The sequence below is a fragment of the Lynx rufus genome, unplaced genomic scaffold, assembly GCF_022079265.1.
Source record: "Lynx rufus isolate CCGP_SWC_20201006 ecotype Redwood Valley unplaced genomic scaffold, mLynRuf1.p SCAF_4, whole genome shotgun sequence".
NCBI classification, from domain to species: Eukaryota; Metazoa; Chordata; class Mammalia; order Carnivora; family Felidae; genus Lynx; species Lynx rufus.
This window is the reverse complement of record NW_025814856.1, coordinates 102,699,664-102,721,817: the sequence shown is the minus strand read 5'-3', so window position 1 is coordinate 102,721,817 and position 22,154 is coordinate 102,699,664.

The window sequence follows — 22,154 nt, the reverse complement described above, 5'->3', positions numbered from 1 at the left end:
TAGCCAGTGAGATGATAATTTGGAAAAGAAAAAGAAGAAAACTAGTATCGATGGGACACACACTACATGCTAGGCACTTAATGTATTCATTCAACAAATATTTATTGAGAAAATATTATATGTCAGGTACTCTGCAAGGCTCTCAGTATACAATGGCAAACAAAATAAACACAGTCCTGTTCTTATATGCATAATAATCAGACAGGGAAAACAGACATTAAATAAATAATCATCTAAATAAACAAATATGAATTATAAATCATAAGGGCTATGAAAGAGAAATAATAAAGGGCAGGTAATTTAGATAATGAGGAGGTCAGGAAAAGCTTAACTAAAAAAATTATATTTTTGTATATAAAAAAGCTTAACTAAAGAAATTATATTTAAGCTGAAGTAGGAATTAATCAGATCAAGAAAAATGGGAAGGCCTGTCCAGGTACAGATAATTGTATACCAAAACTTCTGAGATAACAAAGAGCCTGACATGTACAGGAACTGCAAGATTATGGAACCAAACATTGAGAACAAAAGGGGAACAGCACAGGATGAGTCTGGAGAGGAAGTCAGGGGCTAGATCCAGTTTAGCATGCCTGTATCATCTAAATCAATCACGTGAAAGAGGTACGTCTCTATTGTGTCTGTCTTACATATGAGGAAACAAAGATTTAGAAAAATTAACAAATTCTCTGAGTTCACACAACTAGTCAGTAGGAGAGTAGTCTTATTATAAGAATGTATCCTTTAAGAAAATGTCCCTTCCCTTCCAGATGATTTCTTCCAAGTGAGAGACTCTACTAGCAGAACAAGCCAGATGTTCTCCACTCCTGCAGGGGCAACTTCATCCAATAGGTGAGTTTGGAAGGTGAAAGGGGGTGCTCAGAGCCTAGGTTCTGCTTCCTCTCTTTATCTTCCTTAAAGAAGCACACATCTGCTCTGGTCTTCCTTGTGTTACATTAGGAGTCACACAATGCCATTCTGCTGCTTGTGGCTTAGGGCAATTCTCCCCAGTTCTACCTTTAGAATGAGGAAATCTGGGGCACCTGTGTGGCTCAGTTGGTTAAGCGTCTGACTTCGGCTCAGGTCATGAACTAGTGGTTCGTGAGTTTGAGCCCCACCTCAGGCTCTCTCCTGTGCTGACAGCTCAGAGCCTGGAGCCTGCTTCAGATTCTGTGTCCCCCTCTGTCTATGCCCCACCCTTGCTTGTGTGCTCTGTCTCTCTCTCTGTCTTTCAAAAATGAATAAACATTAAAAAAAAATTTAGAATGAGGAAATCAATTTGCAAGCAGATAAAAGCCACACTTTCCAAAGTCAGTCAGAAAAAGACAGATATCCTATGTTCTCACTCAGATGTGGAATTTGAGAAACTTAACAGAAGACCATAGAGGAAGGGAAGGAAAAACAAGTTATAAACAGAGAGGGAGGCAAACCATAAGAGACTCTTAAATACAGAGAACAAACTGAGGGTTGATGGGGATGGGGGAATGGGGTGGGGGCGGGGAAAATGGGAGGTAAGCATTGAGGAGGGCACTTGTTGGGATGAGCACTGGGTGTTGTATGTAAGTGATGAATCATAAGAATCTACTCCCAAAGCCAAGACTACACTGCATACACTGTATGTTAGCTAATGTGATAATAAATTATTTAAAAAATTAACAAAAATGTACCCTTTATAATACAAGTACAAAAAGAAAACTGATTAATATGCCATATATCTTTCCAATTTTAAGAAGCCATTAAAATTGTATACATATATTTTGAAAAAAAACAAGAAATAGAGATATTTTGGACTCATCTTTTCTGACACCTTTCAATTGGTTCAAATTCAGGTAGGGAAAGTAGTGATGTTTATGGGGACATCTTAAATACCATAATATAAGTGTATTTTTAAAATCTAAGAAGTAACTCTTTTTCTAAGCATTTTATCCTAGCAAGTCAGCTCGGAAATGGAAAACCAAGTAGGTTGAAACTTATCTTTACAACCAGCGCCAATGCCAGATAAACACCAATAATGTTTAACCTATCAAATGGTTCTGGCAGCTACTGTTCTTGTTTTTATGACATTGATTTGAGCTTATCAACCCTGGACTCCTCTCATTATCACAGAGGGTCCTAATCAATACCTGAATCCAAAATGTTCTCTTCAGAAAAATGATTTGTAGTTAATTGCCTCTTGTACACTATCTCTGGTGAATCCCATGAAATGTATTAGCCTGACGTTGAAAAAGAGGTTTCCCTTTTTTAACATATTTAAAACACAGAAAAAAAGTTTACCAAATGGAAAGTTAAGTCTTTTAATCCCTCCCCCTCTACCCTACTCCAAACAAAACACTACACCTCTACTCCTATCCCACTTCTATCACCACCTAGGTCCTGAAAGGGAATTGAATCTCATGGTACCTGGAGAAGAATAGGGTAGTTCTTTGTGTCATCCTTCAGTGGAGCAAAGGCATGGACATAATGAGAAATCCAAAGTTTCTTCTAAAGAAACTTCTGAGATCTCTGTGAACAGGATGCTCTGGAGGATGAGCTGACAAGCTATAATCTAGTTTGACTTCAGTTTGAGGATTGGTCATGTCTTCTTCCCTTCAGTCATAAGCTTAGATTTTGCAAATTGCTTAGGTGATGGTCTCTAGATCTCTGTATAGTATGAAATGACAGAGGTTAAAGGTCATTGTTGGAATTTGATTACATCTGGAATATAATTTTAAGGTTAAAAAAGTCTATTACAGAATGAACAATATTTTTGCTGGATGAAAAAAGACCAATTTTTTTATTGAGGGAAAAGAGAAAAATTACACAAACTTACATATGCCCATTTTACTTCACTGCTCTCCAAAGTGATAGTTTATTGAAGATTTTCTTTTTTTTTTTACATTTATTTATTTTTGAGAGACAGAGAGAGACAGAGCACAAGTGGAGGAGGGGCAGAGAGAGAATGAGACAGAATCTGAAGCAGGCTCCAGCCTCTGAGCAGTCAGCACAGAACCCAACGCGGGGCTTGAGCTCACAAGCCGTGAGATCATGACCTGAGCTGAAGTCAGACGCTCAACTGACTGAGCCATGCAGGCACCCTGAAGATTTTCTCATTTTTAATGAAGCTTAGTTCAATGAAGTTCAGGGTAAATAACCCTAAAGCAACGTATGAGCTGGTTATGTTGTGTATTGTTTAAAAAGGGGAGGGCTAATTTCATTTCGATTATTGCTTTGTTAAATTTTTTTTAAAAAGATATTTTTAAAATCTCTAACTTACATTTTTCTCACTTTGTTAAAAAGAAGGTTCAAATGCTTTGCAGAATTCACACACAAATCCAAAACCTATTTCTTGACAGCTGCCATCACTAAGCCCTTAGACACAGGCATTGCCATCATCCAATTTGATGGTATAAGCGAAGACAAGCTACAGCCAATAAAGCAGACCAAATATTTCAGGTACACAAATCAAACTATTTTGTTTTACCAACCCTTAAAAACCTAATAAAATCCTGGTATGTAAGGTCCAAGATATAAAGTACCAATTTGTAATTTGCTGAGCACAGTTTGAAAACAACTGTGATTATGTGAGATCCGTGAGGCAGAGCTGTGTGTTAGTGACCTTTGTTAACCCCAGCACAAAGGTACCCCAGGCAACATCATGCCTAGCACATACAGGACACGAAACAAATTTCTATGGTCCTTAAGAGAGCGTATGGAGGATTCAAGGTTTAATGAAACAGATGGCTCCATAGACAACACAGCTCCATAGACTGTGAGAGACATTTCTGATGTCCTCTATAGTCTACTTGTTAAAAAGAGACAGTGAGAGAGAGAGAGAGAGAGAGAGAGAGAGAGAGAGAGTCACTTACTCTAATTATTGGCTATGCTTGTTTGCATAGACAAGGGTATAAACTTTGATTATTTCTAATGTATGATTAAAAAAATTAATCCAGGTATTGAGAGATAAGTCTTCTTTGCTCAGTTAGAATCATAGAATCTTAAAGACTGAATGGATCTTAAAATATATATATATATATATATATATATATATATATATATATATATATATATCTGGGTTAATGGTTTTCAAACTGTGTTCCAGGGGACCCCAGGGTTCCACAACTCTGGGACACTTGCAGAAATGGTCAAATAGGCAGGCCTCTAGACATCCCACTCCCTTACAATTTAGCACAGCTCCTCTTATATATCCCAATTATATAACAGGGTTTCATACGATTTTATTAGTAAATGTGGTTTCAGGTACTAAAAGCAATGCCTGACACCCACTCATCTAATTCAACACTCTAATTTTGCAGATATGGATGTAGATTTCAAACACCCAAGATGTCATAAACAAAAACCCAGATGTGCTAAATCCCAATCTACCGCTTCTTTCATATTCTTTCACAGCAATATTCATACTGGGAATTATAGGTATTTACTTAAAGTACCTAGCATCTAATACTTCCTATAAGCCTAGGAAATAGAGAAGCAGATATTTTCAATATATTACGTTGCTAACAGCTTATATGTGTTTCACAGTAGGCAGTTTGCAAAGGCATCCACATACATTTGTTTATTCTTGCATATTTATAACAAACCTGCAAAGTATTTAAATTGGATAGTCCATTTATTCTGATGAGGAAAACTAATTTCCAAAGAGATCAAATGTAGTTGTAGTTAACTGGTAAGTAGAAGAGCTGAGACAAGAACATAGTTCTTCTAACCATTCTATCCAAGACTCCATTCATTTCAGTACTGGGGCAAGGCCAGCTTACCAGTCTCTTGAGCAACTCCACTTTCACTCAAGCACCTCTTACTAAGAACAGGAAAAAGGATGCAACACATAGGCTAACTCATTGATTGGACATATTAACAAGTATTCGGAGGTTGAGTACTGATTTAGCAAAAAGGAGTCCATGATTATGATCAATATCAGCCTTTGGCACAGGAAGGGAGAAATGGAGCCATGCACGTCAAATCATCACCATCCTTTATTTAAAATGCCAAAAGATCAGAAGAGAGAAAGAGACTAGAACGCTAAATCTTAAGTCACAAGCTAGCTTTCCCTTTAAGTCACATTACCTGCCAAGTTAGGCTTGGAAAGCCCAGAAGGAGACATATAGACCCCAAAGCCATATGAAAAAATAAGTGCTTCTAGATATTTTCCTTGCCTAAACAGTTCCCAGCTAAAAACAGAAGTAAGTGGGCCTGACTAGAGGAGGTATGATTGTGTGGGAAATGGACTTTAAAAAAGGGAAATGAAACCACCCTCATTTGACTGAGGCACAATCAGATGGCTGTGTTTGGGCACTGCTGACAGGGGCCAGATTCCACACACTCATTTGGGAAAGCCAGCGAAGCTCACGGAAACACTCTCCCCTGTAATTTAGCCCCAGCTGTTCAAGCTGAGGCTGCTCTTTAAAGTGAAGCAAACTGGCGAAAAAGCTGAAGTTCAGCAGTTTCACTCTGTTGGGCCAAAGCTTCTGCAGAGTCCCAGCCCACGGATTCTGCTACGTTGGCCAGATGCTCAGGGCCTCCCAAGCCAGTCTTACAGGGAGTTACGCAAAAAGTCAACAGAACTCCATGTGCATTAGGTCCAAGCCAAAATGAAGCTGCCCAAAGAGGGTACTGGGTCCTGCTCAGCCTGTTCTGAGGCACAGAGTCTGGTCTATGCAAAAACTTCACAGGGCTCCTGAAATGGAAATCATCAGGATTCATTTCAAAAACTAGTTATTAGACCAAGATAAAGCATTTTTATGGTGGTAGAGGGTATTTTACTTTCAACCTTACAAAATACATTGCTTCCTCTCAATGAGAACTTCCTCCAGATAAAAGGTCTCTAAGTTACAAACAAATCCAAAAGCAATGAAAATGAACTATTTTACCTCTGACCTCTGTTTTTCATTTGACAGTATTTATTTCATTCCCCAATACTCCCAAACCCTCAAATTAAAAAAAAAATCTTTCCCAATTACAATCAAATGTCTTTATGGGGTTTTTTTTCCTGTCCCAAGATGCTTCTATACCCATACGATCACCATTGCTTTGCACCTTTGCAAATGCCTCTGATATATGCTCCAGGAGCTAATGCAAAAATCTTTGCCTTGAGCCCTCTCCAGTCAGTCTGGCATTATCTATGAAGCAGTTTATTCAACATGAGTTCTGCAAAGAAGAGAAAAAATTGTTGACTGGTGTAATCATTGCAGGGTATTTCTTTTATGTTTTTAGATGTTGACTGAAAAGGCAGACCCTGAATGGAGTTTCAGAAATCTTCATCACTGTCCATGAAAGAGGCTGCTGTGGCTCCTTCAACAGTGAAGACAGTATATGTGTGACCCTCATCCCTAAGCACCAATGTACAAATGAAACCTCACTACTTGAGCCTCTCATGTCCAGTTTCTATCAGTAATTGAAGTGTCTGGAAGATAAAAAGGATCTCACCATGAAATGAAAAAATAATTCCTTTAGAAACATCCATTTTGACAATGACTAAATGTGTGGACCATGATTGCAAACACTTAGTGAATCACTAAGGAAAACAAGGTTTAATTTTTACAACTGCTTTTGGGGGAGGGAGAGTTTGCCTTCCACAATGTACAAGTCTTGGTGACTCATTTTTCTTCTTACAATTCCCAGGTGGCCACATTCACACAATGGATGGATAGATTAAATAAAGATCAACTCCAGCTTCTGGAAAGTACAGCTTGCAGTCATTGTTAGCAGCTATTCATGGAATGTTAAGGCATAAGTAAGCCACTTAGGGCAGTGGTTTAGTCCACTGAGATTTATTGCCCAGTTCCCTGGCACCCCAGTGTTAGAAATTCTCACTGATGACAACAAGCCCATTAAGTCATGTTGTTTTCCCTGGAGGCACATAAAATGCAGAAAAATGCTGGATTCCAAAAGGAAATTATGTCTGTTTTGAACCATGTCAATTCTCTAGAGCATTAGGCATACTCTCATGTAAAGATGGATTTGTCCTCTACTTTAAGAGTTTCTGGACTTTAGGCATTAATAAGATCTCAGATCTCAGATCTCAGATCACATATAAGCAGAGGAAGAACCACAGAATTTACTTAGGAGAGGAAATAAAAATCCCATCCAATTTCATTTTCCTTTTTTAAAATAATTGTAAAACAAATTATAAAATAAAATACAGAGAACCATACAAAACATATGTATAGTTTAACGAGCTATTACAATGCAGACATCCTGCAACCACCACCTAAGTCAAGATATAGACCTTTTCACAGCCACCTAAGAAACTCCATGCATGTGCACCATCCATCTCTCAAAACTGTACTCTTCCCAAAAGTTATAACTATCCTAATTTTTATAGTAATCACTTCTTTATGATTTTAACACATAAGTGCACATTCCTAGACCTCATATTTTAGTCTTGCCCATTTTATTAAATCTGATACATTTTTTAACTCTCTTTTAATGCACAGTTTTCACAACTATTCTTTTCTTTGCCTTTCACTTTCTTTATTCTAGGATCTGGGCGGTCCCTGAGTGGGTCAGTCGGTCATGATCTTCAACTCACGTCATGATCTTATGGTTCGTGGGTTTAAGCCCCACATCGGGCTCTCTGCTGTCAGCACGGAGACCACTTTGGATCCTCTGTCTCCCTCTCTGCCTCTCTCTCTCTCTTTCTATCAAAAACAAATACATGTTTAAAAAAAAAAAAGATTTTATTTATTCAAGAATCTGGGCATTTGACCTGCAGAGCTTCTCATGGCCCCTGCTGATGGAGATGGTACACAGAGTTCAACATGCTCCTCTGCCCTGTGTATTTCCTGAAAATTGGCAGCGGGATTGAGAACCTTGACTAGGTCTGGGTTCCAATACTTTGCAAAGATTCTAATTAGTGTGGCCTTTCATCAAAAAGCATTTAATGTCTGATGATCTCTCTTCTTCTGTTCGCAGATGTTGAACCTTAATACATAAATCTAGTAATTCATTTGGAGTTTGTAAAATGGTGATAATGAACTTTTATACAGTATTTTTCATTTACTAGTTAAAATATTTTATAAGTAAATGCTCATTCACTATTTGGTTTCCCAGTGTTTCATATTGGAAAGGCAGTATAAATGTTTCATTCATTCCCTTTGCTTGTCCATTTTCAAAAAAATAAATTGGTTCTCTAGGATTTTCTGAAGGTGGCTAGGTTTTTTAAATACAATTATATACTTGTGAATTTAAGCATAATTTATAGGGTTTCATTCTACTGGAATTATTATTTCTTTTGAAACTTAAATTGTCCCAATGAGAAGCTCTTTTTTTTAATTTTTTTAATGTTTGTTTGTTTGTTTGTTTGGTTTCGAGAAAGAGACAGAGACAGAGCTCAGGCGTGGAGGGGAGCAGAGAGGGAAGGTGACACAGAATCCAAAGCAGCCTCCAGGCTCTGAGCTGTCAGCACAGAGCCCAATGAGGGCCTCAAACCCACAAACTACAAGATCATGACCTGAGCCGAAGTCCAGTGCTCAACCAACTGAGACACACAGGCGCCCCTAATTTATTTTAAGTTTATTTATTTCTTTTGAGAGAGAAAGTGCACATGCGAGCAGCGGGAAGAGCAGAGAGAGAGGAGAGAGAACTCCAGGCAGGCTCCGTGTGCTGTCAGTGCAAAGCCCATGGCTCAAACCCATGAACCACAATATCATAACCTGAGCTGCAATCAAGGACACTTAACCAACTGAGCCACCCAGGTCCCCCACAATGGGAAGCTCTGAAAGTTGGTTCCTGAGTTCTTTTACATGACCTCAGTAGTTTCTGATATGGTATGACAAGATGTTCCAAATGAATCTTGTACATTTCTTGTCCCAGACCTACAATTAGCCATTTCTCCAAGTCCCAGTTTCTTTTAAAGGGAAATGTTATTTCAAATCCACCACAATCTGGATGTTAGGTGTACATTTGCCCCTAAATTGCTCTTTGTTTCTGGGCCTCTCTAGTAGGGAGAGAAAGGAAATAGATACACATACTTGTACATATTTATACATATGCAATGTTTCATAAGTTCAAATTGGTATCTGCAATTCAAGAATATAGGGTTTTTTATTAAACCCCTCAGACTACACCTATATCTCTTTCTTCCACATGAAAAATTACAATTCTCAAAGAGAGTGTAGACGGGATGACAGAATTAGAAAATTACATAATTACTCATGTACTTTTTCTTTTATTAGAAGTATAAGTGTCTCAGAATAACAGTACAAATACTACCACCACCAATATAATTAATGAGAACAGTTTTGGGGTGTTTATTTGCATATGCTTTCTTATTTGTGCTCCCATGTTTATAGTTAACCTTTAACTACATTTTATAGCATACTGCTATTTTATAAATACTTGCTTCCTTCCAGACCTCATTTAATCTTAGCTCTATTTGTAACTATATCTTTAATACTCATCACAAGTCATTATGGCAATGTCTCTCTAGTTATCCTCTTTGTTTGAAGTTCATTCTCTAGGATATTCCTCAGAAAAATCTGATGGGAACAATATTCTTTGGGTCAGCGTATGTTAATCACAGTCTGTGGTCCTATACTTGAAAGTTATAAAAATCTTTGGCTCACATTTTTCTTTCTTTGAATTTCTTAAATATGTTACTCCATTTTCTTCTGGCATAAAACATTGCTGTCAAAAGAAAAGTGTGATGATAATCTAATTTTATTTCCCTTATAACTCACTTTCTGTTTTGTCAAGATGTTCAAATAATTTTATTCACCAAATTTTACTGGAATATGCCTTGGCATTATTTGTTCTGGATTGATATTCTCAGATACATCTTCCAATATGTAGTTTCAAATCTTTTTTGAATTTCAGGAAAACTTTCTTGAATTAAGTTTTTAGAATTTGTTCTCGTCTGTTCTCTTGGTTTACTACTTCAGGGATTCCTATTATACTTGTGATGGATCTTCTTTCTTTCAAAACTTCTTTACTTCATTTCTTCCTGACCATTAAAATTTTCCTCCTTTTCACCTTATATCTCTTTTAAGAAAGTATCTGTTATTCATTCTTGTTTATTCTAATTTAGTCTTTATTTTTGAACTGATTTTTCTTTTATTTCTGATTCTTTACTGAGTCACATTCCCTCATTTCTAAGTATTTTTTTATTTTTCTTTGATCCATGTATTGAATCATTTTCTTAATCTTTAGCTTATTTTTACATAATATATTACAGTCTTTAATTCTTTTTAACTATATCTTTTTGGTGACTTTTTGGAGGAGATGGAAGAAGAAAAGTTTTGCAAGTGCCCTGCAAGCTACGCCTAACTAAACAATCCAACTCAAACCCCAGAGAAATCTCCATCTGCAATGTCTCCCCAATCATCATGTATTAATTATTTTATTCATTCAACAAACATCTAATGAGTTAACTCCTATATGTGTGCAATAGATCAAATTACCAATAAGATAATTAATGATTAATAAATTGAATGATTATTGGAAAAGACATGGTCGAGGCCACTATAGATTTACAACCTCATGGTGGGGGGAAGGGGGTCAGAAAAATCAAATAGGTAACTATAATGAAGTCTTCAAAGAAAATCTACTTCTGTGATCCTCAACCTTCTTCTACCATAACATACATAAGGGATGGAAGAACAATAGATAATAGCCTAACTAGGCAGTGAAGATTTTTCAGCTCAGTAAACATGTTTCCTTACAGTAGCACATCAATCAGTTCTCCACATGATTTTGACACAGCTATCCTCCCCACCAACACTCCTGCAGCAAGAGGTGACTCGTATTAAGAATCATTGGGGGCACCTGGGTGGCTCAGTCAGTTAAGTGCCCAACTCTTGATCTCAGTTCAGGTCATGATCTCACAGTTGATGAATCTGATTCCTGCACGGGGCTCTTCACTGACAGTGTGGAGCCTTCTTGGGATTCTGTCTGTCTGTCTCTCTCTCTCTCTCTCTCCCTCTCTCTGCCCCTCTCTGGCTCGCTCTCTTTCTCTCTCTCTCTCTCTCAAAATAAATAAATAAATAAATAAATAAATAAATAAATAAATAAATAAAAATCATTGGTCTGTATAGGTTAATATCTAAAATATATAGACAGGTCATACAACTCAATACCAAAAAACCAATAATACAATTAAGAAATGGGCAAAGAACCTGAATAGACATTTTTTTCAAAGAAGATACATGAATGGCCAACAGGTATATGAAAAGATGCTCAGGATTACTAGTCGCCAATAAAATGCAAATTAAAACCACAGTGAGATATCACCTCATATCTGGTAGAATGGCCATCACCAAAAGAAAAAAAAAAAACAAGAGATAACAAATTCTGGAGTGAGTGGATATGGAGAAAAGAGAAGCTTCATGCACTGTTGGTAGGATTGTAAACTCATACAGCCACTATGGGAAACAGTATGGAGGTTTCTCAAAAAATTAAAAATAGAATTACCACATGATCTAGAAATTTCATTTCTGGGAATACATACAAAGGAAATGAAAACACTAACTCAAAAAAGATACCTGCATCCCTATGTTCATAGCAGCATTATTTATAATACTCAAGACATGGAAACAACCTAAGTGTCCACTGATGAATGAATAAATAAAGAAGGATGGCATGTATACATACAATGAAATATTATTCAGCCATGAAAAAAAAACAAAGAAATCTTATCATTTGCAACAACATAGATGGACCTTGAAGGCATGATGATAAAGGAAATAAGTCAGAAAAGGACAAATACTATGTGATCTCACTTATATGTAGAATAAAAACAAAATAAAACAACAACACTACCAAACTCATAGAAAAAGATATCAGATTTGTAGTTACCAGAAGTGGGGGACAGGGGGATGGGAAATTGGGAGAAGGTGATCAAAAGATACAAGCTTCCAGTTATAAGATAAATAAGTACTAGGGATGCCATATACAACATAAGGACAATAGCTAATTTTGCTGTATGATATAGAGGAAAGATATTAAGAGAGTAGATCCTAAGAGTTTTCATCACAAGGAGAAAATTTTTTTTCTTTTCATTAATCTGTTTGAGATGAAGGATATTAACTAGACCTATCATGGTAATCATTCCACAATCTATGTAAATCAAGCCATCATGCTGTACAGCTTAAACTTAAAAAAAAAATCATTGGTATAACTCAAGCACTAATATGCCATTAAATGTAGAATTATATTAAGAGACCCATTAGAGATGTGATAAAATCACATACATTTGCATATCCCCTTCTTAAATTATATAGTTCACTCTGTCCTATTGAACATCAATATGTGCATCTACACAAAAGGGTAAGAAGGAAAGAGAGTTACTGCTATTTCCCCAGTCATCTTCATCTCAAGGAAATATGTATTCATTCATCCAGCTGAAGTTGCAACCTATAGCCATCAGTCACTTGCACTCCAGCAACATAATTAATAAAAAAACAAGAAAGGATAAGTAAACACAAGGTGGACAAATATACCAATCTTTGGGAAGACCAGAATTTTCTATTTTTTTATTGCTTATAAGAACTGTGGGAGTTTGTTGTCCCAGGTCATCTACCAGGAAAGTGCCTCTTTAGAGTTGTATCTCAGACTGTTGTCTCCATTTTAGAACCAAGAAAAATAAAATAAGAAACTCCTTATCAGCTCATTCTCCCACCTATGCAGACACAATACATTTTGGGGAATTGTTTGACATATAGACAAGCCCAAGTCTCACAAAAATGTGACTATATTTGAACTTGGATATCCTCCTTTAGGTAAAATTCTCAGCCAATTATCAATTTGAAATAAAGGTGGGGTGAGCATAAGGAGGGAAGATATTTGTAACCTGCTCCAGAAATCAACTCTGGGAACTGTTCTACACTGTTGTGAGATTTTAAATGCAACAATAGATTTATTATCTTTATTAAGGGAAAGCACATTAATACATTTACTAACAGAAAGCATGTCTTTTGTTGACACACTTCATAGCTAAGGTATAAAAAAACCCAGATGCATAGAGTTGCATTTAAGGATGTCAAATCAGAGGAACTTTAGCATAAAAATTCATTTACAAGTAACTAAAATAATACTATAATTGTTAATATCACCAATAATAACACTAATAATATCAAATATGAATTTGGAAGTCTTGAGGGGAAATAAAATAAGTGAACATTTGAATACTGTTAGAAAGGGAAGAAAATTAATTTAGTATGATCTCAGATAAGAAATGATTTAGGGTAAGATGGTTCTGTAGGGAGAGAGCCAGAGGGCATATCTGTGCTGGGGACATGAAGACACAAACTTAGGCCTAAAAGGATAGCAAAAGATTTTTTTACTGCACCATGATGTTTATAGCAGCATTATCACCAATAGCCAAATTATGGAAATAGCCCAAACGTCCATCAACTAATGAATCGATAAAGAAGATGCAGTGTATATATATACAATGGAATATTACTCGGCCATAAAAAATGAAATCCTGCAATTTGCAATGACATGGATAGAGCTAGAATGTATTGTGTTAAGTGAAATCAGCCAGAGAAAGATAAATACCATATTTCACTCATATGTGGAATTTAAGAAACAAAACAGATGAACACAGGGAAAAGAGAGGCAAACCAGTAAATAGACTCTCATCTACAGAGAATAAACTGAGGGTTACTGGAGGAATGTGGGCAGGGGGATGAGTTAAGTAGGTGGTGGGTATTAAGGAGGGCATTTGTGATGAGCACCTTGTGTTGAATGTAAGTGATGAGTCACTAAATTCTAGACCTGAGACTCTATTACACTATATGCTAACCAACTGAACTTTAAATAAAACTGAAAAGTGAGAGAGGTAGAGAGCCAAACCATAAGAGACTCTTAAAAACTGAGAATAAACTGAGGGTTGATGGGGCGTGGGAGGGAGGGGAGGGTGGGTGATGGACATTGAGGAGGGCACCTGTTGGGATGAGCACTGGGTGTTGTATGGAAACCAATTTGACAATAAATTTCATATTAAAAAAAAGAAACAAACACAGAGTTTAAGGAAAAAAAGAATACAATGTATAATACATATAACATTAAAAAAAAAGAAGTAGGCCAAGTGCTTAAGGGAAGAGAGTGATCAGCTGATGGAGAAATAATTGGGCCTTTCTCACACTCATTGAAAGTGGTACTAAGAGCAGGTACCATAATCATGAACTTCTCTGATGAACTTCCTTTAAATACATATATAATGGGAGAAGGGAATACAAAATCTCTAAAACAGAGAATTAAGAAACCTCCCACAGAAGAATTTAAACTACTTTCAGGATCAAGAGAATAATGTTAGTATCATTTCAGACTCACCCCCACTTCCATTGCCCTAAGAACAAACAAACAAAAATATTCCCTGTTAGCAAGGTGAGTGACAGTTGGAAAGATTGGGCAGGGGTGGGGGACATGGGTATTAGCTAGAATGGAAACAAGTGGAGATAAAGATCATAGAATCTAAAAGCTTGTTTGAGATACCATTTTACCATGACTAGTCTTACTTCAATCAAATTATTTAGCAATCCCTAATCTACAATTGTATATGTGATATCAGATCTTACTTAATGGGGGAAAAGAGGAAAGGAAAGAAGGGGTGGAGAAGTAAAACAATAAAAATATTGAAAAACACTAGAGTTAAGATACTGAAAGAGGAAAGAAGAACTTCCCACCAAAGAAGAGACACTGAACACTAAAATTTCTCCTATATTCATTCCTGATTACTATGCTCTGGGCAGCAGAAAAGGAAAGCATATGAAAGCTGCCAGCTTCATGTGATTCATAGAGGGCTATTTTTTGGTCTAGTTGGTTTTTCAGTATAGTTATTGCTATTTCCTACAAAGGCTCTCCAATCCATGGGTTTAATTAATTACAATGTAATTATAAATCATGTCTAAATTAGCCCTCCTATACCTAATCCCAAATATTCCCAAATGACCCATTACTTTCATACCAAATGTAAGTGGTACAACTTTATATTCTGGTTATGGAACAGAAAGACTCACATCCAAGGGAAACATCCAAGGAAGTACAAAGTCCCGGAGATTCCCTCTGATGAGACGAAGCAGAAGAGTTTAAATAGAGTTTGTGGGGGACAAGTCAGTATGGAAATCAGGCTTCACATCCTAGAGTTCTCTATAAAAGGTTTAAACACCTGAAGTTTAAGGATTTCTGAAGGAGTCAAGGAAGGTGGAAGCAAAAGCAAAGAGAGTAGGACACTGTAGGAAAACCAGGCAAGAAAACAACCAAAGATGGCCGCCCACCAGTAGAGGTGGTGTCCAGCTCCAGGATGTTGCTAGGGACATCCCTGCTCTCATACCTGCTTCCCTCCTTATACTCGGGCCTCAGTTGCCTTTATTCTGCCTTTATTCCTTATTCTTTATTCTCGGGAAAGGGTTCATGGAAGAACTAGTGTGGCCACAACTTCATAACACATTCATCTTGAACTCCGTCTAAGAGGGAGTAAAAAGCCAGTTTCAGGTGGATAATGTACTAAAGCTGGAGAGCGGTACATGAAAGTGAGGTTAGAAAAAAGAAAAATGGAAAAGTGTGGGCTTGGATGAAGTAAACTAGAAGAAAAAGGTGAATGATTAGGGCTGAGCTGAGTAAAATGCTATATGCTACTGTGCAGCTATTGAAATCATATTTCCTAATACATGTAGTGATACCAGGGAGATGGTTGCAATATAATCATCAACTACAATAGCAGGTTATGAAATAGTATACAGAGTATCTATTCACTCTTTTCAATATGTCTAAACATAGAGGTTAGGGTACTTGTGTATATATTAGCCGTGTGTGAGATAGAGATGGGTGAGAAGATAGGAGGAAGTAGAAAAAAGTGTAAGCATGAGTTATTTTGTGTGATGGGATTATGGGAGATTTTCTTCTTTTTTAGGCTTCTCTGTATTGTTTAATTTTGTGTAATACATGAAATAATAATAATAATTAATAAAAATGAGAAAGCTAAGGGGAGCCTGACTGGCTCAGTCAGAACATGTGACTCTTGATCTCAGGGTCCTGAGTTCAAGCCCATGGGTGTGGAGCCTACTACTTAATTTACCTAATTTTTTAATTTTTTTAATGTATATTTATTTATTTTGATAAAGGGAGGGAGGGGCAGAGAGGGAGGCAGAGAAAATCCCAAACAGGCTCCACGCTGTCAGCACAGAGCCTGATGCAGGGCTCAAATTCACAAACCATGAGATCATGACCTGCCTGAGCCAAAATCAAGAGCTGGATGCTTAACCAACTGAGCCACCCAGGCTCCCCTACAGAGCCTACTTAATTTAAAAAAAAAAAATGAGAAAGCTATGCTACTACTTCTTTTTCTGTATCCTTTTTTCCAACACCCATCTGATGAAAACTTGTGATCAAAACTGTTTGTACCAATTGAAGACAAAGAAAAAAATAATTGAAAGTATTTTCATAACAATCAACACAACCCCTAAAACTGTCTTCACTCACCTGATTCTCAATTTCAAGTCCTCCCATGTTCCAAATTATCATAAGGCAAATAAACATCATGAAAAAGAACATCAAACTCAGCCTTCTGACAAGGCAACAGTTAAAATTCATGAGGGTACATTTTGCTGTTAATTGGCCATCCACCATCAGAAACCTGGCTTCTTGATTCAAAATAGTCACAGCAGGCCCTCACAGATTGGCTAATGAGCTGTCCACTCACTGGTGAGTCCAGCTACTCATCAAGCCCCTGGGTAGTTTGAAGGGAGCTCAGGATACCTGCAAGCAGTTCAAGTGGAAAATGAAATCTGAGTAGCCTATAAACGGGAAATGACATTCTGCCCAAGCTGAAAATGTCTGTTCTTTTGGGGTAGATTCATCTAGACTACTAAAATTGGACTAAGAAGTTAACTAAATAGAAGGTCTATCATTGCTGGGGTTTGGCAACTTGTCTTCTCTCCTAGAGAAGTGTGGCACTTTAGTATCTACCTCAACTCACTTGTCTACTGCCTCAGAATGGCTTTAGCATCTAGCACATGAGAATATAACCTTATTTATACAGAAAACACAGCATAAGGAGAAGGAACCCTGAAAAAATAGGACTAAAGTTTGGTGAAGGGACACAAGATGTTGGAGCCGACAGTACAATACAATAACAAGTGATATGGGGAAAAGCCAATAAGAGAACAATTATTTAAGAGGGCTTTAATCTGAATCTTCCCACCCACATGCCAGTTTTAGAGTACAGGAGGTATAAAAGGACACCCAAGCTTAGCAATGTCAGCCAACTGTCATCCTGTCAAGAGTACAGACAAATACGCACCATGCAAAAATCAATAGCAGCGGGAAAAAGGCTTTCTTGTACATATGATGGATAACACAGCTTGGATGTAATGCATTGGAACAACTAACTTAGATGATGCAGCCTGCTTCAGTCAATGATTTTCAAACCTTGGTTGGGAGCAGCTTCACTGCTAAAGCATTTACAGTTCTAGGCACATGACAGTGACCATTTTCCCACATGGAAGAATTATCCAATAGTTTGTTCCCCCAAAAACTCCAGGTACAGTAATAGAAAGAAAGAGTGGAAAGGAGCATCAGTTATGCCATGTCTAAACATCGTAACTGGAAAAGTGGCTCTTGGCCCCAGACATTCTCTGCTTCTGGAATTAACTGGAGGGCAGCACATAACACTAATATTAATCTACTCTTTTATGTAAAGACAACAAGGTGATGTCTCAGTGAGGAGGTATATCGGCTGTGTTGTTAAACTATAGAGAAACTGGAGCATCAGAGCAGTAATGGCTTTTCCAAACTCCTGGAAGCCTGTTGGAGAGTTGGGACAAGGTGCTAATACAAGCAAGTTTCCATCAATTAGTCCATATCCTTGTATTCAAGCTTTCTGCCTCTATTAGGGAAAAGGGAATCTATTGTGGCTAATAAGCAGGTTTCCTCCACAACCTAGTTTCACTCATTATTAGGCTGAGAGGGATTATTTGCAATCCTCTGACTTAGCCTGGTGATTTCATCCATCTCCTGTCATGGGGTTACTCTTGGAATGTGGTATCCCAGCCAGAGTCTCTTTCCTACCATGTAGGGGCCCACCCAGGAGAATGGCATCCGCAGCATTTACAGAAGCCAGAGCATCTGAAAGAACTGGTGGCAATGAGGCAGGCAGCTCAGGGACAGAAACATGGACTCAGAGAAGGACAGCCGCAGCCTTCACATAGGCTCTGATACTGGTTCAGGGTGACTTTGGACAAAGCGCCCAACCCCTCTGTGGCTCAGTTCCTCATTTGTAAAATAGCATTGATCTTATTTCCCTCACTGGGCAGTCTGGGAATCAAATGAAATCATGAATATGAAATTACTTTGAAAAATGTTCACTCATAAAAGTATACAATTTTAGAAAGACCTTAGAGATCATTTAGTGCAGTCCCTTATTACAAACAGATGAGGAAACAGTCCCCAAGTGCTTAAATGACTTGAACAATGTCAAACAGAAGCACAGCTTCTGTACAAGTCAAAGTACAATTATTACAAATCAGTGTAATTCCAATGTGACTACATATATATTAATAACTTATTTTTCTTTCTTCTCCGCACAAAGACACATCACCTATAGAAATAAAATGAAATGATCAGGGAGTGATCCGAGTTCAGAATATGTAATAAATGGCTTATTGTGATGACACTGTAAACATGGTAAAATTATTTACATTTTCAGTTTTTCTGGCCCCACTATAGGTTAGCAGAAAATAAATAAATGAATAAAAATTACCTGTAATCCTTGTCTCAGGAAAAAAATGTTGGTGTTAACATTATGGTAAACACCATATACCATGACATTATACTCTACATACCATTTTGTGATCTGATATTTTGAATGAGAAGAATTAAAAATGTTATTCTGAGGGCACCTGGGTGACTCAGGCAGCTAAGCATCTGATTCTTGGTTTTGGCTCAGGTCATGATCTCACAGTTCATGGGATTGAGCCTGATGCAGAGCCTACTTGAGATTCTCTCTCTCTCTCTCTCTCTCTCTCTCTCTCTCCCTCTCTCAAAATACATAAATTTTTTAAATTGCTATTCTGTATCTTCTAACAAAGTAATACCTGTGAAATGTTAATAATGAAAAATATGAAAGAAAAATAGGGCACTTATTTTCATGAGAAGAGAAAACCCCCATAAAGGTCTTGATGTATTCTCCAGGGAACAAAAGACTATAGATAGCTGAAGAATTTAAAAAGTTAAAAAGTAGTTTCTCCAGTTAGTTGAAGGCCATGGACAAATCCATCCTACTAATGTTCCATGGTAAATCAAGATCTGTTCGGTAGTAAGCAAGAAAACGAGTTCCTATGAGAAGTCACTTCAATTGTATTTACAATCTATTTCCAAAGCAATCCCTGACTCAGCAGCTCCTACCCTGAGTAACAAAACTGGGATATTGTGACTTTTAATAGTCATCCTCTCCATCCTCTGTCCTTCCATCCCTCTTCTAAACAAAAGACTAGCTTTATGAGAATATATCCAGCATATATGACCAGCATACATGAGAATATATGAGAATATGAGAACATAACATAAAGTTAATGATATGCCTGACCCAGTTTTACTCCTCACAATACTTCCTCACAGAGCGAGGGCTCATTCTACTTATAATTTCCCTTAAATGCAAACTTAACTGTAGCGTGCTGCCTCACTGAATTGATATCCATCTTAAAAAAAGTGAAATTCACATAAGAGACTCTTAAAAACTGAGAACAAACTGAGGGTTGATGGGGGGTGGGTGATGGGTATTGAGGAGGGCACCTTTTCGGATGAGCACTGGGTGTTGTATGGAAACCAATTTGACAATAAATTTCATATATTGAAAAAAAAAGTGAAATTCAGGGGCACCTGCATGGTTCAGTCAGTTAAACATCGGGCTCTTGGTTTGGGCTCAGATCATGATCTCACAGTTCAGTTTGTGAGTTCAAGACCCACATCAAGCTCCACACTGAGAGTGCAGAACCTGCTTGGAATTCTCTCTCTCTCTGTCCCTCCCCACCTCAAAATAAATCAATAAACTTTTTAAAAAGGTGAAATTCAAAGATGACCATGTCCCACTGCTTATTCTTTTTATGAATTTATTTATTTTTAATATGAAATTTATTGTCAAATTGGCTTCCATACAACACCCAGTGCTCATCCCAATAGGTGCCCTCCTCAATGCCCATCCCCCTACCCTACCCTCCCTCCCACTCCCCATCAACCCTCAGTTTATTCTCAGTTTTTATTTACTACCTGGCAATGTTATGCTAAGTGCTTATTCTTTTTAATTCTGAGATGCTAAACTTGGCAGTTCTACATAAGTTTTTCAAATCTAATTTGGATAAAACCAGGTTTACTGAAGTAGCTCTAATTTTCAGATACAAATCCCTTGGAAATTCAAATGCCATCATTTTGTATCTGTCCAGTGCCTGACTGTCTAAAAATGAGACCCAAGAAGTTTCAAGTCGTTACTTCCTTTCCTAACCTTGCCCTAACCTCCAGTTATCTTTCTGCACCACAGAATTTTGTAAGACCCCCATCCTCATGTCCAGCCCATCCTGCCAGTCCCATGTTTTTTATTTAAAAAGCCATTTTGGGGGCTCCTGGGTGGCTCAGATGGTTAAGCATCCGACTTTGGCTGAGGTCATAATCTCGTGGTTTGTAGGTTCAAGCCCTGAATCCGGCTCTGTGCTGACAGCTCAGAGCCTGGAGCCTGCTTCAGATTCTGTCTCCCTCTCTCTCTCTCTGCCACTCCCCTGATCATGCCCTTCTCTCTCTCTCTCTCTCTCAAAAATAAACAAACAAACAAACAAATATTTTTTAAAAGTTTTAATTTAAAAAGTCATTTTTCAGGGCGACTCAGTCGGTTGAGTATCCAACTCTTGATTTTGGCTCAGGTCATGATCCCAGGGTCATGGGATCGAACCCCGCATTGGGATTCACACTGAGCATGGCAACTGCTTAAGATTCTCTCCCTCCCTCTGCCCCTCTCACTCTCTGCTCACTCTCTGTCTCTAAAAACTAACTAACTAACTAACTAACTAACTAACTAACTAACTAAATAAATAAATAAATAAATAAATAAAAAGTCATTATTCATCATCCCAGAGGCATAGCTGGTGGGAAAGAGCAGAGGTCACAGCCATTGGCCTTGTAAACATTGTACAAAAGTAGCAACTTGCAACAAGCTTTTTATGATTATTTCACAACATTTGAAAGAGCTTGATAAAGAGCCATTATAAAAATCCATGTGAAAACAAGACTGTGAAACACCTGTTAAACAAGAATCTTAAAGGTGGGGTGCTCATTTTGTACTCACCCCCTCATCAACCTTCAGTATAGTCTTTCCCTTCCCTGATGGCCTAGCCAGGCACCAGGTTTCCCTCCCTGAGATCTATCTCTATTCCTACTCTGCATTTTTTCCAGTAAAGCTGAAGTTGGCCTTAAATGGTCTAAACTTCAAAAGTGGTTCAACTTTAAACAACATATGCATTCTCTGAGAATTTTAAAAACAATACATCTTGAATTAAGTGAAATGTTTCCCTTTATAGGAAAATTATTTCCAGATTCAGGATTTCTTAGGAATGTTCGCCTGTTACTCTTAACCACATATCATAAACTTCAACCCCCTAAATACCTCTCATTCTTAGATGATATGCACTAACTTCACTTACACATACATGAAACAACTGGAATCTACATTTTAACCATCTTAGTGGTCAATGTAATTCTCTACATGATCCATCTGGCAATGCAAGCACAGCATAAATTACAAATAGAGTCTTTTCTGTAAGCCTGGCAGGTTGAGCTATGGCCAACTCCAGATTCTTGAGCTAAACTCATCCCAAAAGGATTTTCACACAATTTGACTGCACCTGAGTTGGATTTCTATAACACATGCAATTTAACTATATAGAAAAGACACACAATCCCCATTGTCTAATATTTTTATCATTAAAATATATTCAGAGGCCAAGTAGTAGAGTGCAAGGGACTTGGGCTTTGGAAGCAGTCAGAACTCAGATGGAACCACAGCTCTTCCAGTCACAGGCTACAGGGACTTGAGCAAGTCCAACAACACAGTTCAGCTTCCTTGTGGAAAATTAGAGTAATAATAATGACATTTCACGGAGATTGTATGTGTATCACAGATAATGTATACAACATTTCACCATAATGTCTAACCTATAGTAAATGCTATACATATGGTA